The 21434-nt window shown below is 45.6% G+C and overlaps 1 long non-coding RNA gene across 1 annotated transcript in view; it reads right to left on the minus strand.

Annotated features, from left to right (window-relative positions):
• The window catches only part of LOC125940884 (uncharacterized), a 186299-nt gene that overhangs the window by 112735 nt on the left and 52130 nt on the right, over window positions 1–21434 (minus strand). The window contains exon 2 of the long non-coding RNA XR_007464058.1: window positions 6753–6814. This is a non-coding gene — a long non-coding RNA (uncharacterized LOC125940884). The remainder of the gene's footprint in view (window positions 1–6752; window positions 6815–21434) is intronic.

Genomic DNA, 21434 nt, shown 5'->3' on the forward strand with positions numbered 1-21434 from the left:
GACGACGAATAATCGGAGCGCGTGGCCGTCAGTACGGGTATAGCACGGGACACCGAGTCAAACGCTGCTGGTTTCGAGCAAAGAAAAGCTGTCTTTGTCAACGTGCCCAATGTTTGGCGTGGCTGCGGATGCTGGTGGTGGTTGAATCGCCGAGCAAACTGGGCCGATCCCGGAGGCTATGCAATAAAACGGCGTTGACAAGTTGGTCCGATACCTGACACCAGTGCGCGACATGCGCCTTCGCAAGGGTGTTTTAATGTGGCTCGCAACGGGAGCCGATCCCAGAGGCCGCGCAATCAAAGGCCGATACAACAGCACACATATCTCCTAATGAAAGAGCGTACGATATTAAACGGTCTTTATGATTTTCCCTAAAGGTATTTTCGCGTTGAAAATTTAGCGCTGAAATTCGACTGATTTTGTAATAAGTGTAAATTTATTGAAGGCTACAGAAACCATACAGAAACTCAACCGAAATTTCACAGAATTGCAGGAAGCGCTCCTGTAAGGGTCTCGTATGTGTCGTGCACTTGTGCTTTAAGAGGCATTTGAAAATGCCTCCTAAACGCACACTTGCTCCTGCAGATATACAAGAGAAGAAACTTTGCACACAAGCCCCTAGTCGTCGGTATACGCCGCGAGGAGGTTGACGCAAGGAGTGTGAACAGAAGCTTGCTGACAAGGAACTCGCAGTGTACATGAGTGAGGAAGAAGAGCGGCATCTTCCCTTCAAGCAGAAATGAGCAAAGAAAGTCAGGTAGGAATCATTGCCGATGATTATCAAAGTCAGCTATAGCTTAACTGGAGTTTAACTGCACTGTTATGGCGTTATACCGATAAAGGAAGAAAGTACGAAGGTAACGCAGCGGATTCCAGAAAGCTACCGCTGACTTTGCTAATAATTGCCAATCATTTCTAACTGAGTTCTTGTTTTTAAGCACGAATATTCCATATCGGCCGTTAATTGCTACAAATGAAAACTAAAAATTCAGAGTACTATTCGAGAAGCAAGTGAACGGAGAGTAACGCCCGGTCGTGAAGCAAGATGAAGCGTCTATCTTTTCCTGGCGACGAAGTCTGCGCAAAAATATTAACAAAAAATCAATAAAAAATCAATAAATATACGTCTCTGTATGCGGTTATGAAAACAAAAACTTCACCGTTCTCGCCATGTGCTGTCCGCCGACATGGTTCAGACAAGGCATCAAATGGCAGTTTAAGCTCTAGTTTTGGAAGTTGTATAAAAAAAAATTAGGGAGGCTGCGGGTAAATTAAGCAACAAATATTATATTTGCCATTTCTAGCCTGGACTACTGTCCGTGCCTGAATGTGTGCTGTTGCCCGCGAACCCATTTATATATATATATATATATATATATATATATATATATATTTGGAAGCAGCTTACGCAATCATTTCCACAGCAGGTCCGATAATGGAGGTTACTATGTTCTTGTTCCCTCGTTCGGCTATGTTTTTAGGCAGAAGAAACTTCGGACATCCTAAAGTACTTAAAAAAATGGTGCAGACGAAAAAAAAAAAAACCATAAAGGAAGCTGTGTTATCAAGTTCTATCTCCACAAAAACGAAGGCGCAAGTTGTCATTTTTTTTAACGATTTTTTTTTGTTCGGCTTTATCTCGCCCTAAAACTACTCTAAAATGGAAGTGCAGGTCCGCGTGACGTCATCTCCAAATATTCTCTTCGGCGCTTTGGGCACACAACGCTGAAGGAGGATTGAGTACAAAAAAAAAAGTTTAACCAAAGATATAAAAAAAAAGCAGAAAGAGCAAAAATCAGAGAGGACAAGACGAGCGATTACTCCACACCCTCGTAGAATACGAGCGAGCTCGGGGACTACACGGCGGTCCCTGCGCAATTAACCACGAATATGAGGAAACGTGAGGCAGCCTGAGGGAAGGTAGGAATCAAGGTACGATGGAAAGAAAGAAGGAAAAAGAAAACCTGCAAAAAAAAAAAGACGAAAGAAGGGAAAATTTTCGCCTAAAGCCAACCCGCATAGATAAAACCGAGAACACGAGAACCGGAAGCCAGTAGGAACAAGATAAGATGACGGATACACGTACTCGACTCTGAAAAAAAAAAAAAAAAAAAGAAAGAAAGAGAGAAAAGAAAAAGAGAAAACAGGGCGCCAATACAGCCAGAGTTCAATAAGATGAAAAAAAAAAAGACTAAAATTAAAGTAACCAGGAGAGAAGACAGAAACCGCCCATCTTCGAGAACAGTGTGCTCGCGCGATTCTTCAGCTCCGCTGTCCCCCTCACAAAAAAAAAAAAAAAAGAAAAAAAGAAGTACGACGCATAAAAGAAAATAAAGCGCATAGCTGCGCCGTAATTTTCTCGCTTCAAACCCATCTTGTATGGCGTTCGAGCACTGGCGCTTTCTTGTGTGTACCTATCGTCTGGCACTAGTCCGTAATTTATTTTCCTCGTAGAAACGAAACGAAACGAAAAAAAAAGTAACAAAAACGGTGTGAAGTACTCTTTGAACGAGACAAAAAAATAAAATAATAAATAAAAAGAAAACCCCACCAAAACAGGAACAGATGATTTGGGGGGGGGGGGGGGGGTAGTTTGAATTCTCCTCTTAATGGTGTTTCACGCAAATTCTGATAGATGGCGCGCGGCTTTTACCACGCAAGAATGTGTTCTTTCATCGTAACGGCGGCCGCGCCCGGCAGTGCGCTTCTTTAGTGAGACGTATTCTCGAAGTAGCCTCTCTCCAGGGCTCTCCTAACGCTTCACACCACCCTGCCTCGATCTGTTCCTTTCTTTATTCCTTTATGCCTTCTTTGTTCACTTCGTGTCGCAAGAGGCGCTCCCACATGCTTCAGCTGATTAAACAACACGCAGTCAAAAAGAAAAGAGTTCTCGGGCGGTTAGCTTCAAAAAAGCTGAATTTCCTTGTGTCTGAAATAAGAAAAAAAAACAGACAAGAAAGAAAGACGGAGGGGGAGGGAGGCCATTTCGTTCGACAACGTTCGAGAAGAAGAGAGGACGAAAAATGTTCGAGAGCGTGTTCTAGGACACGATCCTTTGCCTGCTTGCACGCCGAGGAACTCGGGAACTCAAACGATGGACAATGGCCGTCGTCAACTCTCTCTTTCTTACACGCTCCGACTACAAGCACCATTTTTCTTTTTTTTGCTCACTTCTGCGCGTCATTAGTCTACTCTTTGGAGTTGATAAAAGCGAAGCCGCGCCATTAGCGCTTTTCTTTTTAAAAAAATTTTTCCTTTTCTACGACGCTGTCGACGCGCGAAGCAGAGTCAATACTATAACGTCGTCACCTGCACCCCTTTTAAGCTAAGTGTCGATTGCTTGCTCTTTAGTCTTTATCTCTAAGTCTCTGCCTCTGTTTACAGCCATCAAGAACTTACTGTTGCGTTCGAGTGTAGGAAACGTGCGCGCTCGCGCAAACACACGCACACACACAAACGCGCTTGCACGCGCGCACGCACGCACGCACACGCACGCACAAAGAGAGAGAGAGAGAGAGAGAGAGAGAGAGAGAGAGAGAGAGAGAGACAGACAGACGTACTATCGACCAAGAAAGTTTACGGCCCAAGGGATCTGACAAAACGCTGAATATCTCCGCAGCCTCAAAACGCAGCCTGGTATTCCCATTTCCAGCCTCTATTGGTATATGCGAACAATACATACATACATACATACATACATACATACATACATACATACATACATACATACATACATACATACATACATACATGCAAATACAGACAGACCCAAGTGTCCACTATGCAAGTCTTTGACGCGTAACACTGGTAAAAAAAAATCGACGGCAGAAGCGACAGCAGATGCATACGGCCATGCCCGGCGATTGCATCTACTTTTGTCCACGCGTCCTTTAAGGCCTTAAACAAAGTTAAAATGATATAAATAAGGAGCGTTCCTTAGGTATGCGACTGCCGGACACACCGAGCTCTTCCCAAAAGCTACGAAATACAGGTCGACTCATTTCGCCGAGAAAGCTTTAGGTACTGTAAGTTCAAAGAAAATAAAAGAAAACCCTAACACATGGCGATATAGGAAAAACGATAACGCATATAAACGCATATAAAATGTGAGGCATACAAAAGGCCTGCAAACTGGCGGAGAGTAAGAGCTGTGGTTGTAATGAAACCACGCAACCACACACACAAAAAAAAAGAGGAGTATAACAATAAAAGTACTGGCCAGTACAAAAGTTCTCAAAAAAAAAAAAAAAACCGATACCGCAGGCAACAGTATTATATCGGTTAAGCGTTAATTGAAGCTATCGCGATAAAACGGCAGGCAATACTCGTCAAAAGAAAGGGGCTGTTACGAAGAGAACCAAATAATGTGCCGTCGAGGACTGTAATGTGTCAAAGAGAGAGAGAGAGCGAGAGAAGAAATCGATAAAGACCCAAGCATGCACACTTAAAAGAATTGTAATAATAAAAAGAAATATAAAGAAAAATAAAATAAAACTGTCCTGTCCTGATGTAGAAGCTAAGGCAAAAGAGAGCGGTCGCGTCACGGGAGCGGCTTACTGCGATACAAAGCATTTCCGATAACGTCTACATTTATTCAAACGTACTTGCTCGTGGCATACAAGTTCAACACAAGTGATAAACGTGAAATTCTTTTCAGCACGGAAGCACTCTTAGTTCTTTGGAGGCTACGATGACTTGAGAACAATGACTCATCCATGAGGAAATCCATTCGAAGTCAGCTCATTCTATGCCTTAAGCGTCCAACAAAGCAAAACGAAATGTGCCGTCAAAACGCCGGGATATGCAAATAATAATAATAATAATAATAATAATAATAATAATAATAATAATAATAATAATAATAATAATAATAATAATAATAATAATAATAATAATAATAATAATAATAAATGCGTATGAACGATGCCATGGACCGCGAGCTTAAGACTATAAGTGAGCCAAACCCATAACGCACATTCGCTGCATCAGCCGTGAGAAATGTCGAATGCTTCGTCGCATGACACAGCTGTTAGGCACAAAGCACGCTTTACAGGAAACTGATTGCTCCGACCGTTGATTTTTTTATAGTGCGCAAAATTCGTATTCTAGCTCGGGTTAAACATACGTTACGATGGTAGTCTTCAACGCATGCTTACATGACGCTTGACAGCGGGGAATATCTGTCGACAAAGACAGCGTAAACGCAGACGTAACTTCATGAACAGCATTGGAAACTGAGCGAGAAAGCGGCTAAATTTAGCAAATTTTCATTAACGTTCGAGACAGGTCTGCCTTTTCGGAGTCTTAGGGACTTTCTCAGTTACCTTTGTGTGATGTAAATAGCCAGCAAATTGCCGTGGTGAAATTACTCCGGGGACTTTGGCAAAGGTAAATGCCCCGGCTCCATGTAATCCCAAGGTCGATATATGCGTCTCCACTAGTCGGTTATTTTAAAGACGTATCAAAGAGCGCATTAGCGAACCGTATGAGTCTATTAAAGCGGCTTTTCTAGGATTTGCGATCTGACACCGGTCCATAAAATCGGCAACTATTTCTCTTTTCACATTCCGACCGTTGACCTGCCGATCGCGATAAGTAAGTTAAATTTATGATTTAGAAAATAATAAAGCCTTCTAGACAGAAAAGAATCAAGTTATTTCCCGAGCAATGCTTCATTATCATCATTGCTTAGCGTCTTTGTAATGAAAATGGAGGGCTCTGGAGCGCGACCTAGCCACTTTTTTTCCCCAAAAATTACAAGCGCTGCTCAAGAAGCAACGCGTGGGACTTTCGAGAACATCAGCGAGCATATAAATTTTTCTCAAGATACAAGCAGGCAAGTGCATGAAGGTCGATAACTGCGCGGTTTTTTAAGACACTTTTGTGTAATCCATGAGGGGACGTATGGATGCAAGTAAACCATAGAGTTTATGTTGTGCCTAGCCCGAACGCAGACGATGTACAGAGATCAAGATAAAGGTTCTGGAATTATTACGTACCCTGCATGTTTATAGCCAGTTACAGCGTACGTTAAAAAAGCAATTGTATTTCTCTCGTGTTGGGATCTTTACTAGGCCAATATCACCGATAAGCTTGAAGCAGTTCAGAACAGAGCTGTCAGATTTATTCTTGGTAATTATAACAGAAAATTAAGCATGGCAGAAAGGAAAAATAAATTATCGTGGCTTAAAAGAAAGAAAAAAAAAGACGTCGACGAAGTCTATGACTAAAATTTTTTCACAATGTTTATGACTCTCAAACTGGACTCGACAAAGACGAATAGGTTAGGTCGTTATCGTACACCTCAAAAAGACATCACTGTGCACTGAAAGAGCGTAAGTTTCTTTTTAGAAATGACGTATTGTGATAGCGTTTTTTCCCCCTTTTTTGTGAGATCCCTAGGGAGACTGAATATAATTTCACCTAACCTTCTCCATATTGTAAATAATAATAATTGTCGCCACACTTTATTTCTTGATAAGATTTTTCATAGTAACCTCAATGCTGTAATACCCGCAAGTGCTAAGCATGTATCAAATAAATGAATATAAAATAAATAAATAAATAAACTGCACGATATTGCGTATCGACGGAGGCGCACGGACTCTGTCATTTTCGGAAGACTCAATTTCGCCATTTCTCGTCTTGCCATGGAGTTTGAGGCGCGCGTCCGTCGGCTCCTGTTCGCGAATATCTCCGAGGGAAATGCACTGAACAAATATTTTTGCGCGTGCGCAAACAGAGAAGCATACCTGCGAGAGAAACAGCGACACCGGTCCCCCACAGTTGCCCGTCCACAGTCGAGGAATCTTACCTGCAACGAGCAGAAACAAGAGGGAGGAAATGTTAAAAAAAAAAGGAAGTCAAAAGACAGGTCAATAAACTCCAACGGAAAATACGTTTCAAATTTACGAGATAGAGGTGCGAAGAGGCTTTACACGATTCTGCACGTATGACCAAAAAAAAAAAGAAAAAAAAGAAAGTAAGAAACGCCGATCCAACGCATACTTTAGAATCCGCGTGAAGCGAAGCATCCGTAAAGCGGTTAATCAGATGCTATAAATTCCATTCCTGCCTATTTGGCGTGAAGGAAACTGGAGCGCTCGCATGTCTTTTTCGCGCACCCTTGCTCTGAATTGTGACACAAGTGGCGATCACCACAAAGAGGTAGTTGGGGTTGGAATAGATAGAAGTACGCGCGGGATTTGTGGCCTAAAGGTTAGAGCATCGGCCTGCTGTGCTTGTGAGGCCGAGCTTTCACCCCACTATCAAAAACGTAACCCTTTTCTTTCCTTCTTTTTAACACGAAAGTGTTTTATGCCGGGGTCCACCAAGACTTCACTGACGTATTTCCGTCACGGAAATACGTCAGCTTACAATGTACACGAACATAATACAAAGAAAGAAACCAGAAGAAAAAGTTCCACAAACATGCAAAATTTGGAAATCGAACCCACGACCTCTCGGTCCGCGACGATAGATCGCCGAGCGTTTAACCCATTGCGCCACAACGCATTTGCAGAGAGCTACACAGACGCGCCTTATATATCTAACACTCCTCCGTGTACCCGCGCTCTTGCTCGGGGCGGTGCCGCCGCCTACGAGCAGAAAAGAGAAGTACTGCATTATGACACTAACGCGCACCGACAGTGAACGCTTCGGTGGTCTCAGCACTACGACGCCTCGATGCCAGCATTCGAAGGGACGCTGGCATCAAGAAGCACTACCAACGCCACCTAGGTGGCGTTCACCGTACTCAGCACAGCGGAGCGTGGCCTCCGCAATTAGCTCTGAAAATGTTTCTGAAGTTGATCGCGGAGGCTGCAATTACGACGCGCTGTACGCGCTGATTTGACTCGGTGACGATTCAGTTACGTGCTTTGTCTTGCGCGTTGTATTAGTGTGTCAGTTACGTGCTTCGTCTTTCGCGTTGTGCTAGCGTGTGCAGCGTAGTGCAGCTTCTATATGCACGACGGTTGCTCATGGTCATCGACGTTGGTAGTCGTGATGGAGGAGACGTGCCACCAGGCGTCAGCGTGGGTGCATCAACGCCTAAGGGCGCTTTAGCCACAAAACACCAATAGACAGTATATATCAATGTGCAATAAACATTACACTACTTCTGTGAAGACACGTTTCACTTTCGTGTTCTATACCGATTCCTATATAAGAGGGATCAACCACATTTTTTTTTATGTATGCGCTATTCAGGAAGGCAGAGGCAGTACTCAGCAGCCACGATCGGGAAAATCTGGGCGTGTACGCCGAAGAAAGCTTTCGCTTAAAGCCAGTGTTTCAAGAACAAGGACGGCTGCGCAAAGAATTGCCGTGGCTGAACGCGGTGAAACCAAGTTCGCCGAGCGATAGCACGGTTTTGCTTGCTTTGTGAAAGGACTCAGACGCTGCTCGGCGCCGGCAGCAACCTACCGCATCTACAATTGCGCCACAAGACAACACGCAGACGCTGCTCGACGCGGCAGCAGCAGCGAGCGAATTGACCTTCATGCTGCGTCTAAGCGTCGAAAGCACAGCGCGTACGAAGCTGCCAGCACTCGGCGCACTCTGTACACGTCGCAGATCGCTTTGAAGATAAGGGCGCCCACGCGGCGCACGCAGCAGCCGTCGATGGTTGCCAGATAAGTCCTAGTTTGACCTTGGCTGAGCTTGAAGGTCAGATTTACGGAACCAGGCGTTTTCTTGGTTTGTACCTGAAGTAGTAGAGCTATCGCTCTAAACACTGATTCGCCATTCAGGCCCTGCGGAAGTGCATGTCCAGAGAAGCTGCCGAAAACCGTCACTGCTGAGGGGGCCATTCTTTATAATTGCGCTAGCATTATATCACCTACGAAGCAACAGATCCGGTGTTAACATCCGATGGTACCAAAACCCACGTGACCAAGTGATGACGTCACGTTCGACATGATGACGTAACGTGATTACATCATCATGCCAAACGTCGCCTGATGGTATCATCGCGTCAAACGTAATGTTACGTGATAGCGGCATCTTCACATGACGATATTGCCTGATGACGTGATGACGTCATCACGCCAAATGTGACGTCACTTAGTGACGTCATTGTCGATGATGTCACCTGACGACATCTTTTGTTGTCTCCTGGAGAAGCAGCACACGGCGCTTCCAGCTTTTTTGCACAGTTTCCGAGGTTGTCCCACATTTTTGTGTGAGCACGCGGCCAAGGATAAATCCCGACCAACTAGAGGGTAACACCTTCGCTGCAAAAAAAACTGATGTATTGTAACACGAACTACAACAAGAAAGGAACCATTGCCCACAAGCGCATATCAATTTTTCTGGAGAACAATAAACATTTTGGGGAGACATGGAGACAACTGCGCTTACACCTCAGTTAAAGATGAGCGCGATATTGAGTCGCATTAGGTTGCTTTTGAGACGAGACCACAAACAAGAGGTGGAAATTATCCAGGTGAAGAACCTACTTACATGCACAAAGAACCTACACGCACGCACGCACGCGCGTGCGCACAGCAAACAAAGAAACGCAGAAACAGACAAACGCGATAAGCGGCGCAACCAACTGAGATATCCCAGAAGCGTACTCGGGGCACGTTCCTAGGATTTCGGCAGAGCAGGCCGCGTTAAACACCCGACGTGTGATAAAAAAAAAGGCGCGAGAAGGTCTTAAGGGAATTTCGCCACACCGCGACGAAAGAACTAAGCAAGAAAGGAAACGCTGGAAGCATCCTGCCTCTTCAATTTATGAAGTGTTTTTGAGTTCGTTCGTCCTGTTGCTCTGGGAGAAGGCGTGCGTACGGCACCCCATCGGGTAGCGCGCGCGTAAACACGCCAACCCTCTCGTGGAGTGCCGTCTACCAAACCCGGCTTACAGGACTTTGCACTCCTGCTTGGTGGTACTGCGTGGCATGCGTGCGTACGCACGACCAGGAAAGAGAGAAAAGAAAAAAAAAAGAAAGAGAAGAAGTTTTGCTTTTTGTTCCCCTCGCACCTCGTCAGGTGCATTCACGGTTTTCTCGGCTCCCGACTCACCGAGTACGACGGTATGAGAAAAGGAGAGATGGGGGAAGCGCGCTGGAGACGTAAAAATTAGGAACTATGGCGTTACGTCAGGGACTACCTATACGCGAGGAGCCTTAGCTCGACATTCGCTAACTCCATTTTTGCTTCTTTATCTTTTTGTTTTTACGAGAATTGCTTATTTAGAGCTATGTTACGACTTCGACAAGGCGCGAAGACGTTGCTGGTTTTATTTCGAGACGGTGACGGCATAGTGCTGCCTCTCACGATCTGTCATGCTCTCGCGCGTCTGTCTGGGAACATTGTTACGTTAGAGGTCTCTGAGATAAAAAGTTAGCAAGAGACAGTGGGAGGCTGGTGGATGACGGGCGAAGAGATAGCGGCGAGATAAACGTTGACGAGAATGATCTTTAATGGCTGAAAAAATTAAAATGAAACGAGAAACATAAAAAAAGGATTTTCTTAGAAGGAAAAGACTTAAGGAGAGGTAGGAAGGAATAAAAAGGAAGCCTAACGGTTCAAGAACTGCGCTAGACGGGGTCGTATAGGATGAACGGAGGAAATTACGAGGAAGGGCGGCGTGGGAGAGTGCACACGAGCGAACTTAGAGCAGGGCAACTGCCGGCCAAGAAAGAAGAAAGAAAAACGCAAAACGCAGCCAAAAATCAAGAAATAAAAGCTAGTTCAATAAAAAGCAATAAACATAAAAAGAAACCAATGTATTACAGGTTAAAAAGAAAGGAAAGAGATCCGCAAGGATGAAAGTATAAGACAAAATAAACAAGATAAAAAATGCATCACACCCTTTTTTTTTATTTCAAGAAATACCAACGCGCAACGTTGCCCGGAGAGTCGGGAAGAAAGGGGCGCCGAAACAGTGACGCCCCAAAATAGTAACAGGAACGAAAGAACATAACGACGCGAACATAAAACAAAAGAAAAGCAGAGAAAAGACGAACAGAGACGGAGTTGAGGAAGAGGACCCCGCGAACGCTGCAGCGCGCTGCTGCCTCGCGCAGTTTGCCAACGTTGGTCGCGAGGCTCGGCAAAGGAGTCGGGCAAAAAAAAAGGAGGAAGGCACACGCATTCCAACAACGTCACCGCCCTTCCCTCTTCCCCGCCCCTTCCCCCGTTTCTCTAGCCTCCATACTGCATCTCCTCCTCTCTCACACAGCCCTCCAGGATCCTGCCGCTCGACCGCACCGGTTCCTTGCTCTTGGCATGGTGCGCTGTTTGGCTGGTGTCTCCCGCGGCGGCGGCCTAGAACAGCCGAGTCCACCACTGCCACCCCCCCTCCCCTCCCCCTCCCCTCCTTCCCAGTCTCAACCCAGCTCCGCAACCTTCGCTGCCACTTTCTTCCTTTTTGTTTTGTTTGCCGCTCTTTCGTCGCCACACCGGGTTTTTTTTCTCTTCCGACGTCCCGCACTCGGAGCGTTCCCTTCCCTTCTTTCACGGTTCCCCTTTCCCCCCTGTGCCGCGCGAGAAGACGTCGACGAACCTTTATTTGGACCGGGGGCGCGCGCGCTCCTTCCACAGGGCTCAAACCCGCGGCAGCCCGACCCCAGCCCCTCTTCCACTCTCGGATGGAAGCAGTGCGGTAGGCGCGAGCAAAACAGAACAAGATAGCGAGTTAAAGGAACAGAAAAACACGACAAGAAACACAGCGGGAAAGAAATAATGGGGGTGAAAGAATGGGGGGAAGGAGAGAGAAAACGAGGGTGAGGGTGAAATGTGAAAGAAGCGAAGAAGGACTGCAGGAAATCAGAAGCAGACAAATCCGAGCCTGCGATATAGAAAAGAAGCTCCGCCTCTCCCCCTGCAGCACCTTCACCTTTCTTCCAATAAAGAAAGAAGAGAAGAACAGCATAAGATCACGAAATCGAGAAGGAAAATGAAGGGCCTCTCAAGCAGTGCACTCGCTACACAAATGAGCGAAGGAACGATTTGCGAGGAGGAGTGAGCAAAACTTAGAAAGCGGGACAAACACGAGGACACGGGCAGTTAGGTGAAGCGGAGAGCGAGCGCTTTTGGTGACGTTGGAGAAGGGGAGCCCGAAACGTAATATAAGGCGCAGAGAAGAACCCGAGCACTGCACTCGGTGCAAAGGTGAGAGAGAGAGAGAAAGAGAGAGAAAGGAGAAATAAGGTTGACGAGCGGAGGGAGAGGGTTACATTGTCGCAGCGGGAAACGAGGACACTGGGGCCACAGCTTGAAACGAGTTCGGCCCTGACTGTGATTACGACACTGCGCCCTGGACAGGTATGGCGACTTTGGAGACGAGGCGGGCTGCTGGAAAAACTTGGCGTCGGTAGACGAGGGGGGAAGAGTCGACGTCGGCCGGGATTAATTTGGACGCAGAGGTATAGCAGACGCGTGAGAGGCGATAGCGACGTCGCGTCACGCGGAGAAGCCGGCTTGAAGTGGGCGTGGGGGAAAAGCGTGGTGGGCGCTTCGTTACGTAAGCTTCTCGGCTGGCACCGTGCGCGCGAATGGGCGACGCCGAACGCGAGGCGTCGCAGTGTCGAATTCCTTTTTTTTTTTAATGTCTCGCGGCCCCACGTAAACAAAGCGTCGCGAGTCGTGACAGGCCATTCCGAGAGAACGCGGATTTCTGGAGAACGGGACTGATTATGGAAAATAGCGTGCGTTTAGTGGCGTCACAAAGGGACGGAACGCAACGAACGACGATCGTTGAAGGGAACGCTACAGAGAGACACTAAATGAGTTTTTAAACTAATAAAGTATGACTTCGTAAGTTGATTTTTTCGTCAATCGCGCAGTATGAGGATTATTAAAAATAAAATTATCAGCAAACTTTAATTTTCATTTACAAATTTCGCATCTTAACGCCAGCGACGGTGCCTCGGTGTGACGTCACGAATATCCATGTAATTATTTTGTATTTCGGCCGTTGTGGAGTAATAAATGTTATCGAAAATTGCTGAGTTCAGTATTTGCATTCTTCAGAATACGAGGTATAGACGATGTTTACCACAAAAAGGCTGAACTGGGACCTAGCAGACGCCATCCCAATTTATGACGTCACGGCGAACTGGTGCGGAAACAAAAAGACGGTGTCGCCGCCTGGTTTTCGTTTTCTGCGTTCTTTTATTCCTTGTCAGGCTTCCTCTTAAATTAAGACTGGCTTTCTTAATCATCAGCCTCATCATCATTGTCATCATTATCATTACCCAGAAACATTCGTTCACTGTCACTAAAAGATTTTATAGCTACCACTGGTAAGCACCTCGCTAAAATGTAAAGCGCTTCCTTTTTTCATTTTTTTATGTATGTGTATGTTTTTAATATGTAATGTATAGTAATGTACGTATAAAGTTCCCACTCCTGCTATAGCCCTGTATTGGGCTTCAGTATGTGTAAATAAATAAAAGTAAAAAATTATCATCAGAATCATAATCATCAGCCTATATTTTATGTCCACTGCAGGACGACGGCCTCTACCTGTGATCTCCAATTACCCCTGTCTTGCGCTAGCTGATTCCAACTTGCACCTACAAATTCCCTAACTTCATCAGCCCCCCTACTTTTATGCCTTCCTCGACCGCGCTTCCATACTCTTGGTACCCGTTCTGTAACTCTGATGGCCCACCGGTTATCTACCCTACGCATTACATGACCTGCCCAGCTCCACTTCTTTCCTCTTAATGTCAACTAGAATATCTGCTATCGCCGTTTGCTCTCTGATCCACACCGCTCTCTTCCCGTCTCTTAACGTTAGGCCTAACATTTTTCGTTCCATTGCTCTTTGCGCGGCCCTGAGCTTGTTCTCGAGCCTCTTTCCAATGATTTGCAATGCTTTGTTGGTATTGTATTGTAATTTACTAATACGATTCAACTTATATATATATAGTTCATCTAGCGTCGCTTTCAAACGACCAATACTGGAAGGTTCTACGAAGGATATATAGCAGTCCATACGACATCCGCAACGGCGACGCCAAGGCGGGCAAGTCAACCGCGGTTTCGGCATCGAGGCGTAAGTAGGTGGGGACAGACGCGAGCGACAACGCAACATTCGCGCGCAAAACATAATTACAATGAACATGACAATGATGATACCTCCGATGAACGAGAGGGAATACGGAGAAAGCCCATTCAACGGCCCCCTTCGCCACCAAATAGCCGTCTTTCGTATCTCAAATACCCGCCGTGGTTGCTCAGTGGCTATGGTGTTGGGCTGCTGAGCACGAGGTCGCGGGATCGAATCCCGGCCACGGCGGCCGCATTTCGATGGGGGCGAAATGCGAAAACACCCGTGTACTTAGATTTAGGTGCACGTTAAAGAACCCCAGGTGGTCCAAATTTCCGGAGTCCCCCACTACGGCGTGCCTCATAATCAGAACTGGTTTTGGCACGTAAAACCCCATAATTTAATTTTTAATTTTCTTATCTCAAACTGCGGCCCACCACTTCCACAAGGCGCCACTGCTGTTTCTTGTTAAGTCTTCAAGACAAACAAAATGACAGTAAAATACAGTCAAACCCAGATATGTATCGAATCTGAAAGGGATCACAAAAAACTCGATATATAGGTCATTCGAAATATCAAATAAATATTTTATACAAAATTTTTCAAGGGGATCTTATGATGTTCGTTATACACAATCCTTCGTTATATGCGGGTTCGATAAATCCGGGTTCAGCTGTATAAGTAAACTGTACAGCCAGAACGACGTTACATTTTGCAAGTAAAGTTGGCACGACTTCATGAAGTTCATTTTTGGCCACGGAGAAAACATTCGTACAAAAAATATAATTATAAAAACGGTGAAATGTTATTTCTATTTAAAAGTTAAGGTTAGGGATATGGGAAATGTTTGAATAGTTTTTTTTTTTCTTTTGGTAATTCGTTTTCTGAGCTATCCACATCAGCATTTTTGAGACATCAGATGCCGTATGGAAAACTGATACGTCGGGCTCTCTGGGGGTTAATGCGAATAGGTTTCACCTTAAAGAAAGCGAGACATGACTGTGGCGTGAACCAAGAGGCAGGTTGCAAGGCGCGGGTCAGGCTGACCGCGGATGACACTTGACACTTCAGCATTCAACACGCATGACACTTCGGCATTCAGAGCTAAGCGTATGTGGTTCCATAAAAAAAGGTAAAGAAAAGGACATGAATGAAAGAGGACTACGAATGAAATTGCAAGCATCGCAATAAAAAATGAAGTGCGCGAGGAGCTTCTGTAATTATTAAACGATCTCAAGGGCCCACAAATGGGCAACTCCATATTAATGACACCAAAAAATTTGGAGGACGCTTAAGCTTCGCCTTTAAGAGTGGAACGCGATAGCATTCAAAGATCCCTGGCTGCTTATCAGGCTTTTTTCTCGTATACTCAAATTATAATGCGACGCTATCACGTCAGTAGGCTGTGGTTAAGTCGTACTTTACGATTTTTCTGACGGATTTTACTTTGAGAAATTCAATCTTTTTGTTCACTAACGCCTTGCGCCACGCGAAGGGCTCTGCCCGGTCGGGGTGGTTCTGGTTGATGTGAATTCGGCATGGTTATTTCCGCCAACGACGCCGGCGCTTCCGCCGACGCCGACACCGAATTTTCTGCGACACGGGGCCGTTAACGCTATTGCATTAAAAGTACAGCAAAGAGTGAAACACACTGGTTGCAATCCTTTCGCCGATCTCGGCGCCTCCAAAAAAAAATTTTTTTTTCTATTCTGTATGTGGCTTCGACAAAGGCATTTTCGAATGGCGACGCGTTTCAACCGTCCGCCCACTTCATTCTACGACATCGGCTGTCTTTCGTATCGTGCGGTCCCGGACTTCCGGTTGCTTCCTTCATTTCTCATTCTTTCTTTTTTTTTCCCACTTATTTCCACCCCAAGTATACTGGTTTCCTCTATCCACTCCACTGCGCCTAATAGGCGTTTTCTTCCGGTTCCCTAATGACGACTTAATGAAGCGAGCACGGTGCCGCAGGCCGAAGAAAGACGGGGACAGAGGCCACAAGAATGAAACGAGAAAGAACGAAAAAAAAAAAGATGGAAAGAAAAGAAAAGAAAGAACGGCGTTCGGGTCCTGAAAAGGGTCCCGGCGAGCTAATTGTCCGAGGCGGTGAGGGCGTGGAACGGAGTAGCAGACGACGATCCACTCGAGCGCTGGGAGCAGACGACGCGCTTTCTGCCCGCCATACAAGGCGCCATCTGGCGAAATCTGTGCAGCACTAGGACTGCGACAACATCCAAAAGCGGCGGCCCGACCATTTGAGGTGATGTTCTTCGGGCATATATATCACCTTCGTATCTGATATGATATGTATCTGACGATGATGATCTCTAAAACACCTCCTTTGAAGCGGGGCCGGCGACAAATAGTGACCTACCATGCTTCTTCAACTAATCAAGATTTACTTCATCTACTGCTAGCCTAGCCTTCGCCCATCTTTACTTTGCGTTCTTTATTTTCATTAAACCCCTATCTGGATATTTAAAAGGCGCAGCTATGTTTGTAACGAACTCGGTTCCATATCTGCCGAGCTTTTCTTTGTCGACAAATTGATGGTATTGAAATGCATGGCCCAGCGACGGCCCCATCAGAGTAAAAAAACACGAACTCGGAGGCTACGCTTTTGCTGGCTGCATGCGCCAAAAGCGATTGCAGGAGCCGGAAACACGTTATGACAGCCATGTTTTGGACACCAGCTATACGTTACATTAGGATGTTCTAGATTTCCCTAGCTTATCTTGCATACACTCACGGTCGCCATACTAGGGCAACAACAGGGCACCCCAATAAAAAGAGTTTGAGGCTCTCTCTCTCTCTCTCTCTCTCTCTATATATATATATATATATATATATATATATAATGTATGTAGCTAATTCGAATTATGCCGGGCCATGGCACTTCCCCCTCACCCGCAATAGCCTTTGGGGCACTCAGTATACAAATCCATGGCCTTCGAGATTAGTTCTCGTTACGATGAGGAAACCGTTGCTGGGGGTTACAATTTAGTCATCTCGTATAGACATATGAAAGGATGGACTGGAATGGAATGGACATATGATGGAATGAAGAACTGAAAGCAGCGCCCATGTCATGCATCTTGGACTATTACCACTTTGTCACCAAGATGAATCTATAAGAACTTGCCCATATTTCAGCTCCCCCACTATCACCTCTGACCACCTTTGCCTGCATAGAATCTCTAGACGACACGTAGTCGCTAATGTCGGTGAAAGCGCAAGGCCATTTTATACGTGCAAGGTCCACACGTCGTTAAAAGCCTCAAGCAATTTATCGTGGGGACAAAAAGCCTTTATAAACGACCTGCAGTCTCGGCATTATGAATAGTAGTTTAGGATGGAATCAAGAGAAATATTGTACAGACTTTGAAGGCAAATGTCCGCCGGACACCACAGACGTATATGTTGGGGAAAGTGTACGGCTATTTATTATGCGTGAATTCCACACATTGTTGAAAGAGTTAAGCCATTTATCCTGCGGACAAAAGGCTTTACAGAAGAGTTGTAGTCTCTGCGATATGAACTAGCAGTCCAGGGTACCATGGGAAATTAGCAGCCCTTAGAAATAAATGTCCGCAGACATTGGAGATAAACGTCAACAGGATTTTGATCCTTAGTGGAAAACGACAATGTTATAGATAACGCACATATGCATACCACCGTATGAATAGCACCGAAATATCTACAGCCCCTATACACGGCGTCACCTGTTCTTAATCTAGGACACCACAGGATGATACGGTGTTTATAGCAAACAGGTAGTGAAACTTAAGAAATTCCTTGATTGCGGTAGATCGCCGAGATAATTTTGGGGGTTTGCGATGCGACTGCCAATGCACGTGCCAATCAATCGGTTCAATACGTGCTGCCCATTGAAAAATGTTGAGCACAACCGTCCTCTGTGCATGCACGTCTAAATTACTGATGGTGCAACTCGGTTCACGACGGCAAGCGCGTCGTCCCTTCGTGAACAGAGGAGCTAAATTAACGCACGATGAAATGTTAGTCGTGATCAATGAGGTTAAATAAGAGATTTTCTTTAACCTCCTTGGTCGTGATCAGTCACTTACCTGAAAGACTAAAGATAGCTTACTCAACGTAAGCTCACAATGCTCTCGTTTGTGCCCCAGTTAAACAATGTTATCGCGTTGCCGGCTTCGTGAATGAATGCAAAAAATTGGAGGACGCTTAGGTTTCGCCCTTCAGAGTGGAACGCGATAGCATTGAAAGATTTTCGATTGCTTTTCACGCTTCCTGGCAACTGCAGCTTATGTAACCGTAATGTTTACCGGGAAACGCCGGGGGCGAACGCTATTCACGAAAAAAAAGAATTGCATAATTTCCAGGTTTCTGTTATTGTTTCGCACTTTTATATTTCAGTCCAACAAGATTTACCATAAAAAGCCTGCGCAGTCAGTATTGTGTCTCATGACATTTGTTTGTGGGCTGTCGTTTTCCAAATTCCGGATAATAACTTTGTCACGAATGTAACACAAGGCGCGAGCAACTTTAGTGACAGAATGGTGTGGCAATGTAACTTGCACATAGCGCATGCCATATAGAAAGGCGTGGCATACACGTATACCAAACTATATACGGGAATTTTCGCTCAGGGGACGCCGACACCGGATTTTCTGCGACACCCGGTGCCCTTAAATGTAGCGTTAAAATTTCAGCAGCTCCAGCAAGGAAACGCAAAAATGAGCGATACGTGGATGCTACAGCGGCGAGCGCCATAATTACTTCGAAACAGCCGGAGTTCTATACCGTCGCTAAAATGTGAGTACAGGCTTTTCAAAAAGTCTGCCCACAATGAAGCATCGGCGGTGATAGAAAAAAAAATAGAAAGAAAGAAAAAAGGAAAATAAAGAAGGGCTGCGCTAGTATTCCTAATCGTTAGTATTATTCAAGATTGCTGCAAATGGCGAAGAAACATTTAGACAAGGTGCTGGTACCTGTAGCAATAAGCGACGCTTTGTGAGATAGTTGATGTTTGGACGCACGGACGCGGCCGGGAGACGAGCCTGCGACACCTCGCGTGTTTGTCAGGCGAACGCTACGGCCACTGAAACGTTCCGGCTGGTACAAGCTACGATCACCGTTTAGTCGTTCGGGCAGGAGGCGCAAGAAAAAAGGCAGGTGCAGTTCAAGAAAAGCCGATACCGCAATTGTTTCGTAGATTAACGGCTACAAGGCGGGACAGCAGCAGAATTGAGGAGGAAGAGGACGGGACATGATACAAAGAGAAGGACGATAAAGTATGAGAATGAAAAAAAAAAGGATGAAGTAGGAAAAGAAGGGCAGGAAGAGTAAAGGAGCACTAATAACAAAAAGCAAAGGCTGAAGAAGAAGAGGAACATTGAGAATAAGAAGGAAAAAAATGACGAAAGATCAGAATAAAACGAAGCTGGAGTTGAAGCCGAAAAAAACGAAGAATGAGGAGGACTGAATGAAGAGAATTAATAGCAATAGAAAGAAGTCGAAGGAAAAGAGGACGAAAAATACTAATAACAATAAAATGGTGAACTCGAAGAAGAAAAGCCAAGAGAAGCATGAACAGGAGGATAGGAAGAATATAAGAATAAAATGATGAAGAAGTTGAAGAAAAGAAGGTTGAGTAGAAGCAGAAGAAACAGAGGAGGAGAGGAAGTTGAAAAAAAAAAAAAAGCATTTCGAACTTTTTCGTACTCTTCGCGCGAGAGAGGAACATTGGCGTTAGCTATTGTGTGGCGGCATTGTGCGGAAGATATGGTAACGTGTGAGTCGTCTTCGTCGGGGTGGCAACTGCATATTTTCAGGAAACCTGTCAAGCTCGGCTTGCCGGTCCCTACGTGGGACTAGACGGGTGGCGCGGGGTGTCCCCTGCGTCTTCTCTGGACCTCAATAAAGTTATTTCACTCACTCAACCTGTCTGTGAACGCTGATGTTGCACTGACGAAGACATTTGTCGGAACGTCGGCTCCAGGGTGAGATTTTACGTGCCATAAGTTGAAGGATGACGAAGAAGCAGAAAAAGTAGAAGGGCGAGATATTAGGTAGCTAAGAATTTTCTTCAGCTACCTACTGCCACCCGATTGTTGGCCTATCTCCCTCAGTGGGTACGAGCCATGGTAAAGGTTCATCATCATATATCACCGTTTCCCCAATGTTGATCAATTTAGGAATCCATCTTCCTCTGAACCTTTTTACCTTCTCGCTACGTGTATGTGGGCCAATCTTCCAAATGTGCCACATATAAAATATTGACCGACAGCGTAGTTTAGCGAGTAAAACGTAACTACAACGTGAGTAAATTCACTGTATTCTAGAAATTTGTGTGCCAGTTAGGTGCACTTATACAACGAAGCGTAGATTGCCTCGATGGCAAACTTCTACGGGCAGCGTACATTGATAATGCGCACCCCCCCCCCCCCCCCCTTTCTATATTTCCCTTACTTCTTTTAGCAAGGAAAACGTCCGTCCTTCCAAAGCGTTATCATCAAAGCTGAAACAATAAAAATATCGGGCCCTAATTAAGACAGTAGACCCTCGATCAACCTCACAGCAATGGCAGTTTCGTATCTCGATTGTGCTCGTGGCTAGAAGATAGCTGATAGCGCTAAAGCTTACGGTGTCCTGCGCGCGTGCGTTGTTTGTAACAATTTGCATATATGCTTGGATATCCGTCAATAAACTCAGCAGTTTGCGCCTGACTTGTCACCTTCAACTAGTCCATGCTTCTGTTTTTCATTCCCGCGCTGAAAATCTTTTTGCATGAAATACAAACTCGCCCTCAAACAAACAGCCTATCAAGTTTCCTTCCTTAAGCATCCAGCCTGGTGCGACTACGCATTCAGTACGTGTTGTCCCGCAAACAGCGAGTACAAATTCACGCCAAAATCACCCGCCAAACCCGTTTCGCGCTAATCACTTCCCCAGCTCGTCAAATCGATTGGCCGAACCACACCACGGAGCGCTACCGTGACGCAATGCACCGTTCTAGTGAGACTAGGCATCTTCGCCTGGTGACGTACAGTCTTGGGGCTCGCGACCAGACAACTCAATCAGTACGGCAAATGAGGCAGGCGGTCCTGCTCAATTTGAATAACGGCAAGCAGTTCGGCGAGAACACACACAGGCAAAAAAGAAAGAAGGCCATCAGGTAGAAACTGGAGAACAGACGACGCCGCCAGCTCTTTTTTTTTTTCTTCTTTCTTTTTTTTTCGCGGTGAAATAACGATGCAGACGACAGAAGCGGGCGGCAGACGTGTGCTAGCAGACGACAAGCGACCCGGGCCGCAAGAAATCGAGCTCGCCCTCAACGGAGACTTCCCAAAATGGCCGCCGCGTGCTTCGTGTTAAGGACCACAGTGCACCAAAAAGTCTTAAGAGGCGGCCGTCTTCGGTCGCGTGCGTAAGACGAACGACAGCA

The sequence above is a fragment of the Dermacentor silvarum genome, chromosome 10 (assembly GCF_013339745.2).
Source record: "Dermacentor silvarum isolate Dsil-2018 chromosome 10, BIME_Dsil_1.4, whole genome shotgun sequence".
NCBI classification, from domain to species: domain Eukaryota; kingdom Metazoa; phylum Arthropoda; class Arachnida; order Ixodida; family Ixodidae; genus Dermacentor; species Dermacentor silvarum.